The 18,103-nt window shown below is 48.8% G+C and overlaps 1 protein-coding gene across 3 annotated transcripts in view; it reads right to left on the bottom strand.

Annotated features, from left to right (window-relative positions):
* Positions 1–18,103, bottom strand: part of DAG1 (dystroglycan 1) — a 49,173-nt gene that overhangs the window by 27,609 nt on the left and 3,461 nt on the right. Inside the window, exon 1 of one of the 3 annotated variants that reach the window (XM_050312743.1) lies at positions 7,862–8,707. The exons of the other annotated variants lie outside the window; for them this stretch is intronic. The gene's annotated coding sequence lies outside the window, so the exon portion shown is untranslated. Of the gene's footprint in view, positions 1–7,861; positions 8,708–18,103 lie in introns of those variants that run through there. 3 annotated transcript variants of the gene reach the window in all.

Below are 18,103 nucleotides of genomic sequence, written 5' to 3'. Positions count from 1 at the left end.
TGAATAATGTGGGAGAGATTCTGTACCAACTTCTTTCCTAGTGCAAAGAAACACAGTGGAGCACTGGGTGACTACTTCTGCAAGAATCCCAAGAATGGGGGCAAAGTCATCAGAGTTCCAATGTATGCCCCAGGAAAACAGAGTCAGATGCCATTCTGAGGCAACAAGGAAAATTAAACCGGCACTCAGCTGGGTTTTGTAACAGTTTGAGCCTCTCCGAGTCAAGCATCATCTCTCCCTGCTCACCACACGTGATCTGGATACCCAAAAGCCACGCTCCCTTTTATGCCTGCATTTCTTAGCCAGGTTAGGCGTATTCCAACTGTGTAATCTTGTGTCTCCATGCCCATATTTCCATTACTTGGAGCTCTGCTCCCATAGAACCATCCTCTTTGCCTTGGGGCACGCAGAGCAGAGCCCAGCCCCAGGCACAGACTGTGCTGACCTCGGGAAAGAAATGACAACCACCAACTTCCCAGCCCAGCAGCCACCCACAACAGTTCTAAGTGTTCCCGAGAGCGTGTAACAGCAGACAAATGCATTTGTCCTTATTCACTCTGAGCATTTATTCTGAATCCACCCCCCCAGTCACTCTCACTTTGATTTCGGCTCAGCACTCAACTGACCTTCATTACTAATGCGATGCCCAAATCCCAGTAATTAGTTTAAGAGGGCATCCCATTACAAGCATCCAATGGACTATCCTTGCTGCTCACAGTCACATTCCCATGGCTGCTCTTATATCCTAACAAGTCTGCAACACTTCCCAGAAAAACCTGAGGGCTCACTGCTACCAGACAGCACAGGAGAACATAAAACAGTTTAGGGAGAGCATAAGTGCTGTATGGAGAGAGATGCTCAAGCATGGCAGGAAAAAGGCAGTCTTGGAGTTGCAGAGGGACCAAGAAGCTCTGAAGGTGTGTTCAGCCTTCCTTCTCTTTACAGAGCTGCTGCAGATGTGGGGAAACAATTAAACTGCTTATCACAGTATGTCCCATTCAGGCTCCAGAGCGGGAGAATAATTCCAATCCCCAGGTGGCAAGCACAGCAATTAGGTACCCAATGACGTGCACCAAAGCTTTGCTTCTGTTTAATTCCATGGTTATATAGTATTTCCTTGGCTCACTGATATTAAAAGATTGCAGGTTCGGGGACCAGCTGAGGTCAGTCCTGCAGGATAGAGGTGCATCTTGGATTGTATTTCAAGGATGCAGAATGGTCTAGGTGTGGGCAGGGGACTTACGTGTCATTCAGCTGAGCCAGGTACAAAGCCTGGTCACAACCACAATTTCCTCCCCTGGAGGTACTAGGCTCAAAATTTAAAAATAAAAAAACACCTACACCACAGCCAGGATCTGCACAACAGTCCACCTCTAAAGAGCAACTCTGGATTAGCACTTGAGCCTTTTCTGAGTTTCATAACGGATGGTAGTGGAAAAATGTGGTTTTAGCAGCTCAGTCCATCCCTTATAAAGCAGAGACGCCACGCCAAAAATAACCTGGCTTACTAGTTACAGTCACCAAGCACTTGCTTAGCAGCTCTGTGATCAGGGAGCACAACACTCTTGTGCTCCGCAGCATCACCACAGCCAACTGTTCAGAGCAAACAAATCCAGGTTACAGAACTGAGGCACCTTCCACAGGAAAAAATGGGGGGAAAAAAAAGCTTCCAAAGATAACAATGGTGCCTGCCACTACAGAGCAGCAGCAGCCACACTGCCCACTGCCCCTCAGTTATTCTTCAAGACCTCATGCCATCCAGGAACTTTGCTCATTGCTGCAGGTTGTGCCTCAGCCCCCCCTCTCCCAACAGTGTATGACGCTGCTCTTGGTCACACAGGCAACACCTAAAACCTCAAGGTTGCAAATAAGTTAAAATGTCAGAATACCTGAGAATTAAGGTTGTCTGAGAGCTGGTCACAGCAAGCACCACAGTTCCCTCTTTTTCTCTGTACCTACTCCAGCTCGTTCTCTCTTCATTTGAGACAGGCAAGCCCATCACCCTTCCATGGTTGTCAGCAAGCAGCCCAGGAGAGAGTAATTCCTGCTCCCAGCACTGCAAAGGTAGCAGTGGCAGCACCTCCCTCCTACCCCCAGCAATGATTCAGCCCCTCCGTCCCCGGAGTGGAGGAGGTCCTGGATGGACAGGATCTGTGAAAACCAGTCTACAAAGCACTGGTGAACTGGGAGCCTTTCAGACGCCTGTAACCCGATAAGATCCAGAAGATACGGGACATTTTGCTGGGAGAGAGGAGATGGCACATCCTTTGCAATCAGAGCCCGGGGCTGCCAGCCTTCCATCCAACCTTTGTGCCTGTCCAAGCACCTCTCAATGCAAGCAGTTAGGGGCTGCTTGGTTTTTAAATACTGACAACTTAAAGCTTTTTAAAAATCCTTTAACTCTTGGAAATGGCTGAACTGCTTTTGCTGAAAAGCCGAAACTAAGCCCGAGGCAGGGACACGGCCTGGGAAATTCGGCATGGGAAATTCCAGTGCGAGCAGTTGGGTTCGGGAGTTAAACTGGACTGCAGCCTCTGCGGCAGGTGGTGTGACCGGTGTCACCCAAACACTCACCGCTGCTCCACGCAGCCCCGCGGACGCAAAACTGCCCCGGCAGCCACAGTTTTTGAGCCTGAATCCTCTCCAAGCGGGAGTTAATTTGGGGAAGTCCTGCAAGAGGGAGCTCCGGCCAAATCACGGCGACCGGGAGGTGACTCGCTGGGAATGTGCTGTGGGGCTCACGGCACCCGGACGTGCGTGTTCCCCGTCTGCTGCTGCCTTTGCTCCAGACTCTAAACCGCTTTAAAACCCGAAGGCAGCATCTCCAAACACAAGCCCCGTTTAGCCAAGGTGGGTGTCCTTTAAGCAGGGTTTGAAGAGAGCGTTTTGCTTCTGCAAAAAGGAACGTTCCCGAGATCTTTATTTTGTGCTGGGGCAATGTCTGCTCCCTTATGCTCACTGGGCTCCTTCCTTGGGAAAGACATTCCTTTCTTCCACTGCTCTTTCACAAAATCAAGAAACAATCTGAAGAAAAACTGGTAAGAGGACTCGGGGCAGATGTGCTTTCAATTTTTTTGAAGATATCAACTATCTACATCAGCAGCATCCCTACTAAGGTAAACCACTGAGAACTGGAGATGGGTGCCCCGGAGCACTGCAGACACAAACATTATCCACACCAGCTGAAGTAGCCAGGCAAAATACCCTGCAAGCCATCGAAGGAGAGGTCTAATTACATCACCTACAAGCCTGTATCTTATTCTGGGCTTTGCAAGGACCAGTGCACAGAACTGGAGTGGATTCGAAGCACTGGGATAACACAACTATTCCGACACAAGCACAGCAGTCAGAGCGAAAGCTTAGAGGGAAAAGTATCCATAATGTCGTTCCTGAGGCAGGTTTGCTCTGCCTGTAACACACACTGCCAACACACCCGGGAAAGCTGCTTAGAGATCAACAGATAAAGCCTTTTCACCATTCAGCCTGTTATTTCATGTAAATCGGGTTGTCCTGCTACAGAAAGGCATTTCCATATGAAGTGCAAGGTGCTCAAAAAACCAGGAGCAGTCACAGCAAACCTCGGCTGAATCTCTTTGAACCCCCTGAAGACCAGAGGATCCTGCTCCCCCTTTCCACAGGTGCAGCTCTGCAATCCAGAGCTACACAATCTTTTCACTCGTGATATTCTCAAAGTATCACCACCTGACAATAGGGTTTTGTCCACAGAAATAACTCCAGACTCCTCTGGAGATATGAAGTCATGTTTTGAAAAGCAACAGTGCAGCAAATTCAATTAACTAATCGAGTCTGCCTTCTGTTTGGGCACCATGGAAGCAAGATTTCCCAGAGCCCATCCCTGAGATGTGGCATTTTATTGATGAGGTGTGCTACTGCAACCCTTCCAGGGTGATCTACAGGGTCTGCCTCTGCCCTCCCCCTTCTTTTGGCCTCCTGGAGCAGGGAGTCCTGCATGGAGCATGCCATGCTTCAGAAAATTGGGAAAAGTACCCTGCTCTTATCTTGAACCCAGGCAGAGGCTGGAGGGAGTTGGAGAGGACAGGAGTAAACCAAGCCGGAGGCAAACAGTAGCTCTTTAGAGGAATAAACCACTCGTCAGCCTGTCGTGATTGATAAGTACATCTGCCAGTCCCCACCTGCTGTTCACATTCCTGGCATTTCTTTCTGCAGCATTTTTTCCCCAACTGCTGCAGAGGAGATTTAAAGGAAGGGAAACAGGTCCCAGCTTAAACAAAATTAAGAGATATCAGGCCCTGAGCACAGCAGTTTTCTTGCATCACATCGGGGAATCTGCTGAAGGGGTTTACTGCAGGAGCCCTTGCAGGTTCAGAAACTTATGATGGGTGTTACGTGCTCACCTTTGCTCATTCCTGCCACCATACCTCTATTAAAATTCCTGGCAGATAAAGTAGGGGGCTCCAGAAAAGTCTCTACAGCCAAAGTAATTTTCTGCACTGGTCAACCACCCCCTAGAACACAAGGGAGGTGAGGGTGAAAACACAGCAGCTTCTCCAAAAGGGTGACAGCTCCGCTGCCTTTCCCGCAGCTGACGAGCACAGGCAGCTGGGAGAGCAGGCAGGACAGCTGTTCAGAGCAACAGCAGATATTGCTCGGAGGGCAGGAGCAGGAGTTTAGTTCTGTTTTTCAGCCCTGGACATGGGCTGGAAGTTCCTCCTTTTCATCATTATAGTGAGAAGGTGATGGAAAACAAACCAGTACAATTATAGCAGAGGGTGGAACATGAACCTGCTTGTTGCCAGAAGAGGAAAAAGCAGCTTTGAGGAGCTCTCAGGAGTTCACTGTCTAGGTTCCCAACCCCTCTGTCAAACTAGATCAAAATTAGCTATTAGGATCAAATTTATTAGAGTGCATACCCGTACTGAAATCCTACCAGGCTGGTTGCTGCAGGGAGCCAAGGCAAAGCCAGGCTTCTGGAGCTCGGGTGCCCCAGCACCCACCTAAAGTGATTTCCTTTCACCAAAAGATGAACTCACACACAACTGCAAACAAATCTATGAGGTTTTACTTATTTGCAGTCTTTGGGGAAAGGAGGGAGGAGGCAGCAGGAAACAAACACAGTTTTCCCCGTGCCTGGGAAGAGAAGCAAAATGCGAAGCAGGTTTTTATTTTCAGCTCAGGGTGGTTATTTCCATGGCAGGCAGCACCACCCCTTAGGGCAGAGAGCACAGCAGAGCCTTTGGAGAACACAATACAAAATCTGACTGATCCCGGACACTCCTGAGGAGGAGCCCAGCCCTGTGGCTCAGCAAGGACACCCCAAACCCCGGGAGCATCAGCCACACCTTTGCAGAGCAGCTTCCCAGACAGTTTCTGAGGGTATCTCCCAAAGCTGCCACACTCAGTCTTAGGAGGGAGTCCAAAGTTAGTGGTGGTGAGGGGAAGGGGAGGGCAAGCCAGGGGTGAGCAGTGTTTGATTAGCCAGCTAATGCGTGCAGCTGTCCTCCAGTTTTACGGCCTTTAGAGGAAATTTAAACAGGAACTTTCTATAAATTAACTGCCCATAAAATGAGCATGTTTTCTCAGCACACCAGAAGGTCAGGAAAGGTCTGCTCAGCCCCCCTCTTTTCCCAGGACATGGCAAACAGCTCCACAGTTGCTGTTTCTCTTTCTGAAGCAAGAGAACGTGGATTCAGCCCGTGCAGCAGCGAGCTGGTGAAAGCACGCTCGCAAAGCAATCAGAGTCATTCTCCATTCACAGCAAACTAATAATTTATCTTTCCCCTAAAATCCCCAATGCAATCCAGATGTCTAAGTAGTCTTTGTCCCAGAAAGCAAACTATACCAGGGCCTTGGAAAGACAGCTCCAGCTCCGCTTGCCAAAGTCCTCCCAAGGCTGTTTATTCTGCAGGAGCAACACACACATCGATTTCAACCCCTGCCAGGTCTCAAGGCTGCAAGCGATAAGGTGGTTATAGACACTCTCCCCAACCCTTCTGGCTTCCTCTTCCTGGAGAGGATTATTTAAGAGTTGCCCTTAGGGATATTCTGTTGATAAAAATGCACCTGACATGTTCCCAGTTTTGAAAAAAACAAGAGGATGGGAAAAGCCAGGGTGAAGCCAGTGCAGCAAACATGGGAAACTAAGGAAATAAAGCAAACTGCTCAGAGTGCATGAGGAGGACAAGTGTGTGTGTGGTCACCCTGAGCCATGGGAGGAGAGCCCCTTGGCAGTGAGGACCCTGGAAGGGGCTGTTTCACAATGGGACAGGCTGGATCATCCCAGGAAAAGAAGGAGGAGGCATTTGGCAGAAGGGCTGAATTCCTCTGGCAACAAAGGGTAAATGCACAGCTGCACCTGTCCTGGGGTAAGGGATCCAGGCCAGGTGGGGAAGGGGATCACAGCCCTCCCCAGCATCCTGCTCTGGGACTGCCAGGCAAGAGCAGCAGGTTTCCTGTGGTGGAGGGGAGGGACTCAGCACAGAGCCCTCTTGGAATGCTGGTTCTCCCAGTCTGCCAGCAGCAGCTCAGGGGTGCAGCATGCCAGGAAAAAGCTGTCCAAAACACCTATGGATACGTTTGGAAGAGCTGAAAATAGTCTGGAAAAAAAAAAAAACCACAAAAAAACCAAAAACCAACCAGCCACACAACTCTTCCAGGAATATTTTAAGTGTTAGTGTACTTGCATTCCAGTCCCTGAGTATATTTTCTATAAATAAGTATTTTAAGTCACTTTGTATCAAAATTTATTATATTACTCAAGTGCAGTGCAATGCTTCCCATTTCAGACCTGCAGGCTTCCAGCCAAAATTGCTGCTGATTTTTAAAACTGTGCCGTGTTACCTAGGGCATGGGGTTTTTTTCAGATGCTTTCCTACAAACACATTTATTCTGTATTATAACATCAGGTCTCTAGTGATACATCGAGCCCTGTGGATTAACACACAACCCAACAACAATGGGTTTATTTTTAAATCTATGGGGTTTTTTTCCCCCTCTTTTACAGGCCAATAATCAAAAGAAAATACACCAGTAACTGCATGCAAAGTAACTCTCTCAAGAACTAGGTATTTTTGTCATTGACAAAGCCACAGTACGTACCACTGGCAGCGATTTCTGGGAGCTCTGTCTGAGCAGAGCTCAGGGCTGCCAGGACACAAGCACTGCACGTAACAAGCCAACTACACTGCAGGCATGCCAGAGCTCCCCAAAGGCCCTGCTCCTCTACAGACATGGCAAAGCAGCATGCCCAGAGAAAATGGATCATCCTGTGTCCTGACCTGGGTTATCCTACCTGCAAACAGGTGTTTACCCACACACTTCAACCCAAACACGCTGCATGCATGGGGATATCCAGCCCTCTTGCAAAAGGGAAAACCCAGACACAGCAGTTGTGCTTTTGGAAGGTCCAAAGCATTAGCAAACAGCAGGGTATGGTTGATGAGGGGCTGATCCTGCACCCCCAGCTTCCATCCCATCAGGGATACAGATCTTTGAGCACCAGATACCCACAGAACACAGCTTAACCTTCAGAGCACAGATTTCCACTGCTGCTTTACAGTACACAAATATTAATATTCACAAATAAATTCAGGCCTGCTTAATCCAAAACACACACCACTGTGGCCAAGCATGTGTTTTGTTTGGAGAACAGACCAGACACTCCGAGCCTGGCTGCCTTACTTATTTATGAAAGCCAGACTTAAGTCAACCAAACAGATAACAACCAAGCTGAAAGCCCAGTCCTCACCACAAAACCCTCCTGCTCATCACCCTGAGGTACTGCAGTCATCTCCATCAGTGAAGACATGCCTGCAGGGTCGGGTACCTGGGGCAGGTACCTGCCTGCCAGCGTTCCTCACCGCTATCAGCTAAATCAGCTTACAGGAGCTCCGTGACTGTTCAGCAGGAACGTGACTGTTCAGCAGGAACGGGGCTACATGACCCCTCTATCTCCTTTTCCATCCTTTACAGCTTAGGCTATAAATTCTTCAGGGACAGCTGTGAGCAGGAGGTCCTGGTGGAGCTGGGACCTCCACAGGGAGCCACGGCAGCAGTTCCAGCAGCTCCAGGGTAAGGATGCCGGGTAAACCTAAAAATTGTGAAAAATGTTAATTTCTTGCAGTGGTATGCAGACTGCACCCGAGAAACTGCTTAATTGGACACGGGCAGAGGAATCGAGGCTAAAGTAGAGTGATCTGTCTTAGGGATTTTTGTCTGGTCGTGTACCCAACACACACCATGCAATTGTAGGGGAGGGTTTGGGTGAGGGGACTTGTGAGGCCACCTGTACTGAAGTGACCATAGCAGTGGTACAGTCAGCTAAGGCTGAGACTGCCTGTGTACCAGGAATGCCAGATTTGGGTATGGATATAGCAGAGTCGAAAGCCATGAGCACAAAGTAATACGGGGCTGCCACCTGGGAGTCTGGGCAGAGAAAGGGAGGGACAGGAGCAAAGAAGAGATGGGTTTTGAAACAGAGAAAAAAATAGAGAATAAGGTGCAATATAAAGAAAAAAGGGGAGTGAACCTTCTGGTAGCAGCAGGGGCAGTTAGGGACAGCCATGACCCCAATATACAGACTGAACTCCCCAGGACAACCCACTGGACTCTCCCCCTGGTCCGTGTCCAAAAGACTTGCTGTGAGAGGGCAAACCAGGGCAGACTTGCACCCTACCATGAAGTGGCACGGGAGGAAGGGTAACAGATTTGCCATTCAGCGGTGGTGCCATTTGTCAGATTTAGCAGTAATAATTACAAGCTTTAGAATCCTAAGTGTGCAAAATGCTCTAACTGGAAATTAGTACCAGTGCTGTTTATTAGCAAATCAATTAAACAGTCAATAACTCAACGAGCTTCTCGGTAGTGTTGCTTCATAATCAGCTGTGGCTCCAGCCTGCACCCCAAAGGGGCTGGATCAGCCTGGGGCTCAGTAGGATCCCCTGGCCCGGGGGTTGGGGCTGGATGCTGACCAGGCTCCTTGGTGGAGAGGTTAAGCCTGCGTGGGCAGAGGCAATCTGGGCTTGTGTTACACGTCTGCACAACGCCAACCCACCACTGAAAACTCTGCATGCCACCACCACGGCGTGAACACACCACTGGCTGCACTTTTAATAACTTCTAATAATAATCTGGGATAAAGAGCTTAGAAGTTGGAACTGCCTGTGTAAAGCACACCTGCAATTAAAGGGACACTCCTCAACCATACCACGTCAGCGAGAGCAAAGAGCTGGCCAGGAAGGATGGGGCCTTCCATGCATCTTCCCACTCTTTGAGCAGGACTGACCTAAATCCTTCCCCCTTCAGACTCCAGTGACAGGAAGAAAATGAGCTGGTCTCATTAATTTCCCCTCCTGCTGCCTGGTGAACTTGTCAGCAGCAAAAAAAATTATTCAAAGCTATGCTGGCAACCCAGCAACTCAAACCTTCTGTGGAGTGGGAGGCACAAACGACCTGCTGCAGCATCACTCGCCCCATGGCCAAGCTCTGCCCTCGCCTCCCAGAGCTCCTCAAGTTATTCAGCTGTGGACTTTTTGAAGATCCATTCAGGACACCAGCAAGGAAACCGTTCCTCTGTAGAGCAGTTGATGCAACAGAAGGGCACGTAGTCCACGGACAGCTGGTGGCTCAGAAGAGACTTCTCTGACATGCAGGAGACCCCGAGACTGCCATTCTGCATGACACAGGCAATGCCACCAACTCCTCCCTACAGCTTCCTCAGAGCCTCACTGGAGCCAAGTACACCGGGACACCCTATTTTCCTGTGTTTTCCAGAGTTCAAGTTGATTTTTTAATCTGACAGTAACAGTAGACGCCTATAAAAAACCCCACACTGTCCTGAGCAGCTCCAGAGTCTAAAATAAACATGCCAAGCCCTGTTTGTGATGGAGTAAAAATAGCTTGTTTCTCATACCTTCCCAGGACCTCTGCTTCATACACAAAAGCTTCACAGGTTAACTGCAAAAATATCAGCTGTGCAAGGATTGTCTTGATTTGAGCTCTGCACTGTTTGAAGAGTTCAGAAAACCACCTTGGCCCAGCAGCGAAGGGATGAACCCTCAAAGCTCATCTCCCGCCCAGGGCTAAAGGCCAGGCACTGCCAATTCCCTTTAATAGAAACTACTGTCCTTCTGGAGAAAAAACAAACCCAAATAAAAAAAACAAAATCCACAAACGTCACTGGAATTACATCTTGTGCTCTTTCTTGGCTGGATACTTTTAAAATTACACTAACTGTAAAATCTAGTGCAAAGCTGTGCTGCTGCAGCTGGGACGGGCTCCCCGGGAAGCAGAGCAAGCACAGTCTGCATCAAAAGGAGCAGAGAGACTGTGGCTGGTCTGGCTCACCATAAGAAACATCACTTCATAGCAAGTTCTGCTAAATTAACTTTTTTCCAGGGCCTAAATGTATCTCACCTGGCACCTGTAATGCTCAGGCCTGAAAAGAACAGAAAAACAAGAGAGCAGCACAGCAGGAAAGCCATCACGACACTGAGTTTAATCATTACATCATTTCTAATGACAGCTCCTCTGGACCCACAAGCAAGCACCAACCTATTTATGACTTAGGCTTAAAAAAGGGCCAGAGGAGAATCTGCAATGCATCTGAAGCCTGCTGGTATTTATACAGGCACTAAAAGGCACCCAGGGAAAAGGCCAGGCTCGCAGGAGCCACCGGCCCCAGGAGCCTTCCCAGAAACAGCCAGCACATCTCCCTACAAGGCAGTGGTGCCAGGGGCACATGGAGCCGTCCATCTGCTGCTGCCCAGGAGCACACACCGGGTCCAACCCGCTGCAGACAGCACAAGGTAAGGCACTGCTTCTGGGACCCCCAGAGACCACCTGCACCAGCCATACCCACCCTACGACCCTCCAGCACCAGCTCCGCAGTTGCCATTAGAATTCATCTCCATAAAGCTGGGCTCAAATTGAGGAGGCATAAATTCAGCAGCGATTTGGGGCTTTGGGTGAGACGCAGAGACATCTCAGAAGAGCTCTTAACACAGCCACACTCATTTTAAGTGACAGGGACAAGAAAAACTAATTTGCTTGCTAAATACTGGTTTAGTTGGTCACATCAAAAAGCTCTACATTTTTACTTCAGATTATGTCTTTTACCATGCCCACATCATCTTAAAGGCCAATGGGATCTGTTACACAGGTCCCTGAAGTTTCCACCGCTTCATTAAAGTCAATTTTGCACCTCGCCTTGAGTCAAAGACTTCAAAAGATGGGAAAGCCATCATCTCCTCCCCAGCTACTCCTTCCCATTATTAAGCAACCTACTAAATATACGAGGAAAAAACAATGCACCTTTCCCAGGTTTTACATTGTCTGGCTGCCTCGCCCTCTTGTTAGACTTCCATCATTTATGGTCAAAACCATTTCAGAGAACAAGGAGAGCGATCTGCAGCTTTCCAGCCCTCTTGTCCCACCTGCCTACACACTGCCACTGAAGGGTGACCTCACCAGATGCTTCAAGGTAAAAATCACAGCTTGTCTTATTTACATGAATATTTTGTGTTAGCTGGTACATAAATGCTGCAGCTTTCGGAGGAGGCTTCTCTCAAGTCCCCTGCTCTCCTCACCTGCCATCGTTTCACATTCTTTCAGCTTATTCTGAAAGGGCAGGACTCCTGGAAAAAAAATTTTCTTCTTCTTACCCGGTAGGCACCGATACGGCAGCTCAGTCACCAAACAACTGACACGCCACAGTGTCACCTGTATGTGCAACCCAGGATGTTGGATCATACTTCCACCCTCTAATGCAGTGCATCATGCTTCCTTCCTACACTGAGGCACTTTTCCTCCTATTCAGTAGCCTACAAAGATCTCAAGGGATCATGCAACATGGAGCCCGTGAGCAGCACTCATTCCTCCACGTTGACAAAGACTTGGAAACTCAACATTCTGTAGAGAAAGGAATGGCTGAACCTTCTTCCTTGACTCTTCCTCGCTGGCCAGATGTTCCCTGTCCCGCTTGAAGATCCACAGCAGCATCACAGACAGCTTCATGGTCATTTTAAGCTGGTGTTACTTCCCAAGGAAGCATTTCCACCTCTCCCATCCCACTCCTCTCTTCCCTTTGTGCTGGTACAGGTGTTACAGCTGCACAGAGAAGTGGATGTGTGAACTGACACACGTTAAAGGAACACAGCAAGAGGAACAAGTGACCAGTTTGCATCTGGCTCAGCTTCCTGGCTGGATGCAGGGTCTGCAAGACCACTTCTCTTTCCCCTTGCACCAGCACAAGGTAAAGGCAGGACCTCTTCTTCCCTTACAGCAGCACCAGCTCAAAACAACTGAGAAGCTGAGCACACCAAGCTTGGACCCTGCTGTCCTTGCAACAGCACTGCACAAGGACACCAAGGAAAACCCAAACAATTCCAAAGATAGAGAGAAATAGAAATTAAACTGATTTTAGCTGGACCTCTCCCATTCATTTCCCACTATTGTCCTAACCAGCATCCAAGCAGCACACACTGAGAGCGAGGGCCACCTCCCACAGCCAGCTGCATCCTGGTAGCAGGCAGCACAAGTCCCTTACAGCAGAAGTCTCCCGACTGGATCTATTCCACATTAACAGTCTGCTCGAGCACTTCTGGGCAAACTGCAGCAAGCAGGCGAGTGACCTGACGCAGGTTGCTTTTCAGCCACTAAGCCACTTAAAAAGACATCTAAAAATACATGAAATGCTTCTCTCATGTGACTTTTCTAAGCGAGGGACTGCTCGAAACCCTGCCAACCACAAATGGAACAAGATGCCACGGCAAGACCTCTTTCCTGCACCAACAGCCTCCACATCAACAACCTGAGTCCAAGAGACCAGCCTAAGATAAAAACCTGCAGCATTATGCTTGGCAGCATCAGCTCCTGATGTAGCATCATTCTCCCCACAGGGCTGTGCTTCCATTCAGGATCACCACCCAGATGGGGAGCTGCAATGTTTTGCTGTGTTTCTGCTCCAGAAGGATCTTTAACTAGTTACACCCAGAAGAGTACAAATGTACACTCCTCCCCACCAAGCCTGAAGAAAAAAATAACTTCTCAGCTCTGCTGACACAGGTAATTCCTCTCCACTGAGGAGAGGAGGTAAATAGGACAACTGTTTGCCTTTGAAAGTGCTTTGCCAATCAGTTCAGCTGGCTGCTGCCACAAAGCCCAAGCAGGAAGATACTGGCCACTTCAGTTACTTCAGCTGATTCTCAAAAGCCTTACAGTAGATTTACATCAAGTTTCCCATCAAGACTCTTCCTCCACTCCCAGAGGGGAGCAGAGAGCTTTACTGCTCCTTTGAGATGTGGACCCACATTTTACAAGTTTCTGTACATGCCTGTGTCTGTCTTGAACGAGAACAAACAGTGACACTAGGAAATGAAAGGTGTCTGATCCTGGATCGGTTCAGGCTGCAGAGCTGAGCCATGTGCTACTGGAGCTGAGGGTGGCTCTTCCTCGCTCCAAACCAGACACCTCACCGTGTGCCCAGGCAGCTCCAAGCTCCAGCTGACCTTTTCCAGTTGGCACAGCCTACGACGGCTGGTCCCAAACAGGGCTTAGAGTCAGCTGCACAGAATTCACTGCGAATCATCTTAGTCACTGCTTAAAGAAGAATCTCACCCTGAACACTTGCCTAGGGAGTCAGCTTAGCCAGCCTCAATTCCCATATATGACCAGAAACGAGGACTTCAGCACGTGAAGCTTTTCACTGGGCTCCCAGCTGGAGTGACCACGCCACACACTACACCAGTCCAAAAGACACTCACTGGGCAGAGCTCTGCGCCCAGCCTTGCTCTCCACATTCTCCCTCCTGCTGGTGGTGGACTGCTTTTCCAGCAGAATCTGGAGCTGACCACCTCATCATAAAAACACAGGTACGTGTGGCCAAGGTGTGCCTTCAGAACTGCCCCTATCTGCAGTACCTCGATTTCACCTTCACTTCAGGAAAAATCAAACCCTAAATCCCACTGCCTCCTCTGTTCCCTGCCTTTCCTTGTGGTGTGGGGGAGAAGCTGCCTCAAAGCTGCATCTCCTGAAGCATCATATCAAGCCAAAGGGTTTGAACCAGCGTGTGAACAGACTGTAAGAAATCCATAAAAAGTGCAAAAAGGCTTACCTGGAGTCGGCAGGATTAAGTTCCCTATACAAAGTTATGCACCTCCAGGGGAAGCTTTAGGAGCCCTCAATCCAGGGAAGAGAAAAAGGCTGGAGGCTGCTGAGCTGGGTCACGCCGGAGCAAAGCGCACAGCGCCAGGATGCAGCGCAGAGGTCTGCAGGAAACAGCTTCTTCCTGTGACGGCAGGACAGCACCACGACCCCCCTCCCCTGGGATACTCACGGGCCAGGCACAGCCGACTGCCAGCCCAGGCTGAGCTCACACAGCCACGTCCAGTCACCCTGGCGCCAGTGAGGGATGCACGGCCCTACCTGTCCCGGCAGGTCCCGGCTCCGACCGCTGCTGCTGGGGCAGGGGAAGCAGGAGGTGGTTATTGGTGCACTTGCACCATTCCCACTTGACCTAACGACCAGGAGGAGCTTTGGTGGAGCAGCACAGGAGGAAGACAAGGGTCAGGATTCCAGTTTCCAGGAATAATGGGCGTGCAGTGCAGCGGTACCAGCGCTGGGACAGTGGTTTGAGGGGAAGGTGGTGACTGAGCCACATCACAGGTTGTGCAGTGCTTCTAGACTGCAGGAGCTCATCCACCTCCAATCAAGGCTTTGAGCAAACCTTCTCACGGCCGAATTAGCCATGGTAATCACAGAGTACTTCCCTGTGCCGCGTTCAGCACACAGAACTGCACACAACTTTTATCCCGGCTTAGCACCTTTACAGCACAGGGGAGCACCGCTGCCTTCTCAAGGCTTTAGTTCCACAATATACAATTTTACAGCATTGCCAGTAGCAAGCGAAGCCCTTTTTCATGTTAGATTCCACTGCAAAGTTTTCATGAGGCTACAAAGCCCCATTATACTTTTTTTACAGTTTAGTGCCAAGTGTTCATGAGTTTTGCATTTAACATGTTGCTTTAGCTCTCTCTGGACATTTCTGAAGGAGATTTGTATTTATCCTTAACAATTCTTATTCTCAGAGGTTCAAGTTTCTCACCTCCCTAAAGGCTGACCCCTGATACACAAACAAAATTATATTCTAAGATGTGATGAAGTCTTTCCTGAAAGAGCAACCAGCACAAGGCTGCTGGCATATGGATAAACATAAAGCACTGGCTTCACAAACACCACTGCAAACACAAAATTCCCTGTGCAGGGAAGACAAAGTTTCACATTTTGGCCAAAAAGTTCACTCCAGATAACTGAACTGATACCATACAAACATGTAAGGTGCCATGGCACAGACCTCTGTGTTAGATTACGTGACAAAGTTAGTCCAATCATTCTGTATTACTGCCACCAGCAAAAACATTAGTGCCCAGCCTGAAAAACACCTGATCTGACCTGGACACTCATTAAAATAAGGCTGACTGCCCTATTCCTGATGCTTTATTCCACACAGGATGGAAGGTATGTGTTGTGATTGCACTCCAAAACTTGCAGGACCACTTACACACCCCATGCTACAGCTATTCTGTGCACAAACACCACACAGCAGAAGCCTTTAATGAACTCAATGTGAGAATTAATGAAATGAATCAATAATACAAGCTGTTTGCACCCATTAAGTTCAGCTGATGCCAATACTACTGAAATGATACTTTCCAACATGTCTTAAAGCACGTGCTACTGTACAGCATGCAAGAGAAAGGAAAGATGCCAAGGAGTTTTGGGAGAACATAGGCAAAGGGAGTTTTGAATTTTAGGAAAAATACTAGAGGAAGATTCTTTGAACCAGTACAGTCCCAACCTCATCTCCAGGACAGTCTTTACCTGCATCTGCAGAGGCAGAAGTCTGATTTTTTTAGAGAAAGAGAGACACAGCTACACTGATCTTGTGTAGCTTTCCAAGAGGATCCTGTGAAGTTGAACTCAGAGAAGGTTTTAGAATAACCACCTTTTATCCCCTAATTCAGGCCCCAGGCACTATCATAAAAATTCCACTAGAAATATTTCCTTTGGGGTGGGGAAACACCATGCATGGTCTGTTATGCAGGAATCAGCTCTCACAGCACAGAGGCCTCACAGAGGTCAAGACCTAACCAGAAAGCCTAAGGGACATGAACAGGGAATCACTACAACCTCAAATATGTCTCTTACTACCCACCTGGATGCCCACACCTGTATAAGCCCTTCCTGTAGGAATCCCAAGAGCCACAATACAAAGGTAACGGATCACACCTTGACACTTCTGCACATTATTCCAGCAACTTGATGAAGCTTTTTCCTAGAAATTCCCAGCTAGAGATCAGCACTGAAGAGCTGCTTTAGAAAAAAAGTTTATGGGAGAGGCACAGAAGGCCTGTTGGAAAAACCCAGCAACTATTCCCATCCTGATTAAAGGAGAATCTGAACAGCATCCTGCACTAGAGACAGGAATCTCAGTTCCTTCTCCCCTGAAACTGAGAAGTCCCAAAAAAGCCACACATGCAAGGAAATCCTTTCAGGGACTCATGGAAGCTCTGGGAAGAGATGTGTTTCCCAATGAGCATGAAAGAGTCCATTTGGGGGCCAAACTTGCACAGGAGGGAAGAATCAAGCAGTGCCACCCCAGCTCAGAGAGCCCCTACACCACAAGTTGCGACAGTGGCACGAGACTTTCACATTACCTGTCGTAATTCAGCATTCCAGTGGAAAACTGATGGTTCAAACTATCACCCAGCCTCTTCTTACTCAAGCTCATCCAAAGATCAATCCCTAGCCCTTGGAACTGATATAAAATGATCAGTATCTCCTACTAGAAACCCTCATCAAAATTACCAAATGCTAATCCCCACCCTTAAGGAACACACTTCACTTTTCTGAAGTTGAAATAGACAATCTAGTTTAAAAAAAAAAAAAAAAATGAAGAGCCCGAGTGAATTCAGCACCGACACGTCCAGCACTTGTGTCACCTGTAACTGCACCAGAGTAAACTGAAACCTCTCCGTAAGCACTTTTTCACCCCCGAGGAGGGAGGGCAGGAATGAGGAGGGAAGGCAGGAATGAGGAGGGAAGGCAGGAATGAGGAGGGAAGGCAGGAATGAGGAGGGAAGGCAGGAATGAGGAGGGAAGGCAGGAATGCCGCTTGTCAGGTCCATAACAAGGAGCACCTGCACCTTCAAGTACTGCAGGAAGGGGCTTCTGAGCCAATTTGCTGGAAAGCTCCAGGGAGCCGGTATCCAAAATATTTCAGAAGCTGCCCATGTAACCCTCAGTGAATTGAGCCCTTCTCAGAAAGCACAGCAGGAAAGACACACCATAGCCTTACTCAGGGTTGCAGTGATGGCAAAAGCACTGTGGTAAGACCACAGCACAAGAAAAGGGCAAGAGAGAACTCATGAGCAGAAACTTTCACTCAAATATGTCTTTATGGGTCAGATAAAGGCTGGGAAACTGGATTTCTGAAGAAAACCCCAATACAAAGCTGAACACTGTGGGGCTGGGACAAGTTTTACTGCTGTTTCCAAGCCTCACTCTGTGCATGTCAGGGTCTGAGAGTACTTTGAATTCCACCCTCCAGGCCTAAAGGATACCTGCAGGACAATGAAACTTGCGAGACAACTCAACCCTGAACAAGAAAATATCTGTTATGGCCAAGAGCACCATCCCAAGGGAGAGCTCTGATGATCCAGTGGCTCCCTGCCTTCAAGGATGGTCAAACTCCCCTTCTGAACACTTTTCTAAGCCTATGAAGAAAAGGTTGAGATAAAAGACCAACTTTCTGCCAAGTTAGCAGGATCAGCTGGTCAATCCATTGGCTCAGCACCACAGCTGGTGTGTGGGAGGAGGCAAGAGGGCACAGCTGAAAGCAGGGAAAGAGAAGGGCTCTGTTAAGAGCATCAAACCATGAGAGTGGCTGAGGTAACCACTGCCCTGGGCTAACCCACCTCTTCCTCCTCCTCCAGGCTGGGCCTTGCTTCCTCTGCCCCTGCACTGCTGGGCTGCTGAAGCTCCTCCTGGCTGGGGTATTTACAAGCTCCTTCCATGAACAATCCAGGTTCCTAAAGCAGCACTGCTGGGCTGAGGTGACCTTGAGCAG

The sequence above is a fragment of the Myiozetetes cayanensis genome, unplaced genomic scaffold (assembly GCF_022539395.1).
Source record: "Myiozetetes cayanensis isolate MyiCay16 unplaced genomic scaffold, myiCay2020 scf18, whole genome shotgun sequence".
NCBI lineage: Eukaryota > Metazoa > Chordata > Aves > Passeriformes > Tyrannidae > Myiozetetes > Myiozetetes cayanensis.
This window is presented reverse-complemented; position numbering and strand designations above follow the sequence as displayed.